Source organism: Peromyscus californicus, unplaced genomic scaffold (genome assembly GCF_007827085.1).
Source record: "Peromyscus californicus insignis strain IS unplaced genomic scaffold, ASM782708v3 Scaffold_18__1_contigs__length_77618521, whole genome shotgun sequence".
In the NCBI taxonomy this organism is placed as follows: domain Eukaryota; kingdom Metazoa; phylum Chordata; class Mammalia; order Rodentia; family Cricetidae; genus Peromyscus; species Peromyscus californicus.
In genome coordinates, this window is record NW_026294480.1 from 62,879,150 (window position 1) to 62,886,725 (window position 7,576).

At 44.2% G+C, this 7,576-nt stretch overlaps 1 protein-coding gene across 1 annotated transcript in view; it reads left to right on the forward strand.

Annotated features, from left to right (window-relative positions):
* Atg10 (autophagy related 10) overlaps nucleotides 1–7,576 on the forward strand; it is a 317,126-nt gene that overhangs the window by 309,371 nt on the left and 179 nt on the right. The gene's annotated exons all lie outside the window — the stretch shown is intronic.

Consider the following 7,576-nt stretch of genomic DNA (forward strand, 5'->3'; position numbering starts at 1 on the left):
GAAATTATTAAGGCCACTCCATGTAGTTAAAAGGGAGGTTTATTTTGTGGGGTAACTTACAAGGGAAGGGATAGGTTACAGGGTCTGGGAAAGGCGTGGCGCAGTCCGCGGTGTTCTTTGGAGAACTCTGCTCGGTCTACCTTCAGTGTCCAGGGTCCAGGGTCCAGGAACCAAGAGAGCCCGTGCATCCTGATCTCCATCTTCAGGGCCCTCTCTCAGCCCTGCCTCGTAGGCGTGACCGTTACTGAAGACTCAATGGGGGTTGGAACTTCCAGGTCAAAGCTGGAATGGCTACCCACTACACTGAGTGGCCCCTACACCTTGACTAGGCAACACACTAGAGCTGGCCCTGGTGGTATAGGTGTGGGCAAGGTGCCCTGAGGACATGAGAGCCGAGAGAATTAACCCCAACTCTTGGGGCTTACTACATAGGGTGAGGTAGCCGGAGCAGTACTGGAGAGTTCACCCTGGTGTTGAGGATGAAGGAAAGCTGGTGAGCTGATCAACCCAGCAACCACCCAGACCCAGAACCAGAGCTATGAGTTGACCCATCCCATCATTCACCCCATCTGTGATCTGCTGGAACATGTGAAGGGGCTGGTCCTGCAGATTCAAAGTTACCTGATCTCTATGACACAGGACAACAACAGGATATCCAAGAGGAACCCCAGTGAGGGCCCAGTGTTGATGATATAGCAAAATCCAGAGACCTCAAACCAGACAACACTCAATGCAATGAACACTTGCAAGTAACACTATATGGATTAAAGGACTGTGTGGCTCACTGTATCATACTGCAGCTTCCACAATGAGATTTTTCTTTTTTTATTTTTTCTTTTCTTTTAAATTTTATCTTGTTTTATTCTTGGGGGGCAAGGTGCAAAGGTAGAGGGTGGATGGGAAAGGATGAGGAGATTAGTAAGATCAAGATTCATGATGTGAAATCTGTTGGTTATTTGTGGCGCTCTTACCCTGCAAGGAAACATCACGAAATATGACAAAATCCACTAACAAGAGTTTTATTAAGATAAGGTAAAGAGACAGAGGTGCAAAGGCCTGTGGAAAGACACGTGAGTAAAGATGGAGCTGGGAATCATGGCGCCGCGCTTATGAAGGCTGGTCTTTACGCAACCATACAAAGCCACGGGGTCCTGGTCACGCAAGACATGCACAACCATGCCCAACTGTGGGGACATGTTGTGAATCCATATCAAAATCCACAAGGAATTAATAAAAAGTTAAATTTGAAAAAAATGCAGGTCTGGAGAGATGGCTCAGTGGTTAAGAGCACTGACTGCTCTTCCAGAGGATGGGGGTTCAATTCCCAGTACCCACATGGCAGCTCACAAGTGTCTGCAACTCCAGTTCCAGAGGATCTGTCATCCTCACACCAATATACATGCAGACAAAACACCAATGCACATAAAATTAAAAAATAAAATAAAATGAAATGAGAAAAATTGCTTTCTGCTCTTACTGGTCTCAGAAGTCACTGTCACCAGCCACTGGTAAGATGGCTGCCACTTCATATACAACGAATAATACATGTATGTGCACACGAATTTTTCCATTTATTCAATGGTTTTATGCTAAACTCACAAAATCTATGTTGTCTATTATGGAAATTATTATCATGAAAATAATTCCTTAGGCACATAATTACAATCTAGTACTGGGGAGGTGGAGGCCTGAGGATGAGGCGTTCCGGGAATAGCCTCAGCTACATGGTAGGTTCCTGGGCACCCTGTGCTATATGAGACGCTGTCTCAACTCTTGATCCACCCTACACATAAATAAAACAGCATCTTGGACTTGATAAGCACGTGCTATGCTCTCTTTGAAATGAAATGTGCTAGTGAAGTTGTGTCTGTTCAAGCAGACCACTGCATTCTGGTAGCAGAGGCTAGGCCTTAAGTAAATGGCGGCATTGAACTGTACTTTTCCCATAGTGAACTTCACGTGGGTGAATTCAAAGTAGTTTCTGTCTCTGTTGAGTTGGAGATCCTGCAAGCATCTGGTAAAACAAACAAACAACACCAACACCAACACCAACACCCCCTACACCCCCTCCCCGTTATCTACTACTATTAAAGGCCTTTTTCTCTCTAGGCCAGAGTCTACTCTCAACCTCAAGCTTTCTCTCTACTTCATGTTTCCATCAGCTCATAAATGGGTCCTTTTCATGCTGCAAAGAGCAGAAACCCTTATCAAAATCTCTTGTCTCTATTTACACCAGCCACTCTTCCTCCCTCCTTTCCTCAGCCCTCACCTGGGTGATAGTGGACATCAAGAAGGCTGCCGGCTTCCCGTGCACACCTTTTACAGGTGCTTGCCTCAGCCATCATGTGTTTCCATTTTTTGCGTATTGCCTGGCCAAGACTGTTCTTTGTTTGATTGATTTGATTTGATTCCTTTTTCCCCCTTAACATTCCTGGTAAAGAATCTGGTACAGTGCCAATCAGTGTTTGCTGGACGGACAAATGTATGCACGAGCAGGCCTCCTGTCTCCGTGGAACTTGAGGAGTGGTACGTGCTACTAATTAATCTTAGGCATGAGCCATGTTTCGTGAAGTGGAAAGGCACCTCCAGTAAGAAGCATTAACATTTAAATTAGAAGCACTTGTAACTGTTTGATTTACTAGTCTGATTCCAATCAAATCAGAAGTTGATTTGATGGAAATTGCTAGGAACCTTGGCAGCAGTTAGGTCCTGAACTTAATGTCGAATTATCCACCCTGCACAGCCCCCTGCATGCCAGGAGCAAGACACACACGCTACAGCAGTTAGCTGGGGGAACAAGTGTAACCTGGCTTTGTTATTTCTTTTTTATTTCATTTTATTATTTTAGCATATAAATGGATTTCATAATGGCACTTTCATAGATGTATGTAGTAATACTTAGTCAGTTCTATTTTTAGTCAACTAAATTCTATGGAATGTTTGGAGTAATTCATTTTCTATTTAAAATGATCTAAAATTCAGGCTCTAGAAGTCATAACCACATGGCAAGAAGTGGGGATTCATTATGTGGGATTATCAATGGGTTTATTCATTACATTTTATTGAGTGTCCACTAGAACTCTACGTACATATTGATTAGTCAAAGTCCCTGCTTCCACTGGGCAAGCTTTCTGGTGAGGAACCAACATAAATAAGTAAATAAATATTTGAGTGCAAGTCGTGATGTCTGGTTACAAGGAAAGCTGAGTTGACCTCCAGGGAGGAAATGCATGTGACCTGTTACGGGTGTTAAACAGCTCAGGGCAGTCTGTGTGCCTGCAACGTGGTCAGGGCAAGTAGCCGACATGGTGAAGGAGAGAGCAGCAGGGGCTGCCCTGGGCTGTGTAGGCAGTAGACAGATCTGGATTTTGAGCCACCATGCAAAGACCATTATCATTAATTTACCATTTGGACTGGTTTGGATAAATACAGACTTCTCTTGGTATATGCTTCCAAAATTAAGTTAGATGTGTTTTTTCCTTGTGTGAACATACTTCTGTATGGTCACATATGAATATGAAAGATGAATTTTTGATATTCAAAATTCCAGGTAACGTTCATTTAGTAATATATAACCAGGCAGAAGATCAAGCAAAGCTCTTCAACTTCCTGTGCCTCCTGGACGCTGCTGAGGAAACATTTTCTACCTGCTTCTGCGTTTTCTGCGTGTGTTGTGAGCTACTTGCTTTCCTTTGTTCTGGAGTTCTTTTTCCCTCTTCCGTTTTCGCAGTGAATAGCTGTGAAACAAGAAAACGTGTCTCTCTCCTTCTGAAGCCAATGGCAGGTTTGTTTATAATCCTGAAAATAGGGGTGCTTTTCCTCTAGAAGTAAAGGCAGGGGGGTTTCCTAAACACTGTGAATGATCCGGTCTCCTTGGGTTAATCAGGTTCTCATCACTGTGACAACACCCAAGTCCAAGAGACAGGAAAAGTTTCTTTTTGGCTCGTGGTCTCAGAAGTTCTGGGCATGATGGACTGGCTGTGCTACCATAGGCTTCTGGTGAGGCAGACCTCCACAGCAGTGGACAAATGGCAGAGGAGAGAGAGAGAGAGAGAGAGAGAGAGAGAGAGAGAGAGAGAGAGAGAGACAGAGAGAGAGAGACAGAGACAGAGACAGAGACAGAGACACAGAGAGAGAGAAAGAGAGGCAGACAGACAGACACAGAGAGACACACACACACACACACACACACACACAGAGAGAGAGAGAGAGAGAGAGAGAGAGAGAGAGAGAGAGAGAGAGAGAGACTGAGCTAGACTGTATCCTTTGATGACATATCTTCAGTGTCCCACCTCCCCCAGCTAGGTCCTAGCTCCCCCGTCTATTCCTCCAGGACTCTGACACAGGTTTAGTGATGCTGGGTGACAATGAGTCATGAAAAGCCTTTGTCTTTCACCCAGGAGTCTTGGTGTCTGCCACCATCTCTAAAACAGGAAGGCTAATTTGTCAGCTGCAAGTGGATAAAATCTCAGGCTTTCCACATTCTTGACAAAGCCTCCCCAACAGTCTGAGAGGCAGGAATAATGTGAGGCAAGGCCATTCCCTAGTGTTCCGCCTGTAAGATATCCAATTAACAATTCTCTACTGTTCTTCTCCTGCAAAGTCACAAGACGAGCTATTCTCAGACAATCACATCTTAACTGTGACTTCTATTTTAAAATGTGTGAAACCTACTAGGGATTAATTATTCTGCTTTTAATATTCTTAACCAAGTAGGAAGATAACCTCACAACAAAAAGAGTGATATGGTTAAAATTTTAGAATCTTAAAGACATACAATACTTGGTTTAAAACTAACAATTTTATGTGCACAGGCTTGAATGATGCCCAAGCACAGTTCTAGGAATGATGCTTACAACACTATATTTCTCGGCATTCACAAAACCTGTCTTGTCACAGTGGGAGATGGTCTTGGGATGACATTTCCTCCCCGTTTGCATTCCGAGGAACAGACAGTGTCATTGACACTGTAGAAGACTTCAAGGAGCTGTTCTCACAGTTGGAGATGTTCTATGTCTCTAATAGAGTAGCTGCTCAACACCTGGAATCTGATGAACTTGAATGGAGAACTGTTATATATGTACATTTCAGAGCTAGGGCGGCAAAGAATGTTAGATGTTTCATTAAAAATCCTTCAAATGAAAAGGCAGTATTTTAGATATATCAAGTTAATTATCATTAAAGTTCATTTCACGTTTATTTTTACTTCTCTAAAATGTGACTACTAGAAAATTTAAGCTACATATGTTGCTCTTACAGACCGATGACTGTTCTAGAGTCTTGCTACTTGAAGGGCAGTTCTTGAGCCTGTAGCATCTGAGCCAAATACAGGAACACGGACTCCTCACCCCACCTAGACCTCCACACACAGAACTCAGATCCCAGAGAAATCCTTGTGACCTGTACAAACAGTAAGGGTTCAGTAGCAGAGGACTCCCTGGGGCCAGGGTTGCCAGATTTAACTGTTACATGCATAGGCTAGTCAATAAAATGTAAGTTTCTGATGAATAATCATGACTTTTATATACACTGTATCTTTGTGTGTGTGTAAGCCAAAGATCAACTCCTGTTCCTCAGGATGATACCCACCTTGATTTTGGAGACAGGGTTTCTCACTGGCCTGGGACTTGCAGAGTAGGCCAGGGTGGCCAGCAAGTCTTAGGATTCCTCATGCCTCCCCAGCACCAGGATTAGAGATGTGAGCCTTTGTGCCCAGCTTTTACACGCAGGTTCTCAAAATCTACCTTGGATCTCAGGCTTGCACAGCAGTACTTTACCAGCTGGTCCCTCTCTCCAGCCCAATGTATACCTCTTAAATATTGTGTGGGGCACACATATTACCATTACTTGTTTTTCTTGGATTCCAGTTTAACTGGATATTATATAGCTTACCTGTCAGCCCTACAGAAAACTAAGTTCCTGCTCTCAAACCTGCCTTAGGACTTGAAATTCCACAGAATCAGGAAAAACATAAAAGTAGATAAAAGGGGAGGTGGAGAGCAGAAGTGGGGAAGTGAAAGAGAAAAAGGCAGAAAAGTATGTGTGAGAGGTAGTAGAAATGAACCATGGCACAAGACGCTTCATTAAACTTATTATTACTACTGACTATTGAGACAGTGTCTCACGTTGCCCAGGTTGACCTTGAACTGACTGTGTAGCTGAGAGTGGAGTTGAACTTTTGGTCGTCTTTTTCTGTTGTTGTTTTTTGTTGTTGTTTTTTGAGACAGGGTTTCTCCATGTAGCTCTTGGCTGTCCTGGAACTCCCTCTGTAGATCAGGCTGGCCTTGAACTTACAGAGATCCTCCTGCCTCTGCCTGGCCAACGTGAGACACTGTCTCAATAGTCAGTAGTAATAATAAGTTTAATGAAGCGTCTTGTGCCATGGTTCATTTCTACTACCTCTCACACATAACTTTTCTGCCTTTTTCTCTTTCACTTCCCCACTTCTGCTCTCCACCTCCCCTTTTATCTACTTTTATGTTTTTCCTGATTCTGTGGAATTTCAAGTCCTAAGTGTTGGCAAGTGCCGCCGCCGCCACCGCCGCCGCTGCCGCCGCCGCCGCCGCTGCCGCCGCCGCCGCCGCCGCCGCCACCACCACCACCACCACCTGGTGAACTTTTGGTCTTTTTGCTTCCAGCTCCCCCAGCATATAACAGCTGGCTAACAGATGTGTGCCAGCTCTCCCAGCTTATAACAGCTGGCTGACAGATGTGTGCCAGCTCTCCCAGCTTATAACAGCTGGCTAACAGATGTGTGCCAGCTCACCCAGTTTATCATTAAATTATTATCACAACCTTCCCCCTTTATTGCTGTATTTTCCCACCTCCCGGGTTACCGTGCTTTATTTCCTTCTGTTGTTTTCTGAAGAGGAGCTTGGTGCCGTGGGAGGGGGAGACAGCACCCAAAGAAGATGAGAATCATCAACATCATCAAACAAGTCTTCAGTTTCCCTCGAGTCTGTTACTTCCCTGAACTTTCATTTAAAAACAGCCCGTCTCAGGCTGGCGAGATGGCTCAGTGGTTAACAGCACAGTATGCTCTTCCAGAAGACCCCGTTGGATTCCCAACACCCACGTGGTGCCTAAGAACCATCGGTAACTCCAGTTTCAAGGAATCTGAGACCCTTTTCTGGCCTCTGGGGGTGTGGCACTGCACACATGCAGTACACAGACATATATGCAGGCAAAACACCCATCCACATAAAACAATAATTTAAAAAAGTTAAAGGTAGCCCCTCTCTACTGCCAATATTTTCCCATTAAAAGTATCAAGGTCCCGAAGTGGCAGACATACCCATTGCTTCATTTCGGAAGGCTTTCATTACGGAATCTACGGAATCTTATTATGTGTGTTTTAAATGTAAAACCTTTCTGGATTTTGTTTTGTAGACTTTGGGGGGAGTAATACGATTACTCTTGATTTACCCAAGGCAAGAAGCTTTTGTCTGTCATTTCACTTAATTTCATCTTCACTAGAATCCTTTTTATCCAGAATATAGCAGCATAGAAAACACTGGATTTTGTTCTGACATCTGCAGGCACACGCATCACTGTCCTGTGCTCATATCCCCCTCCC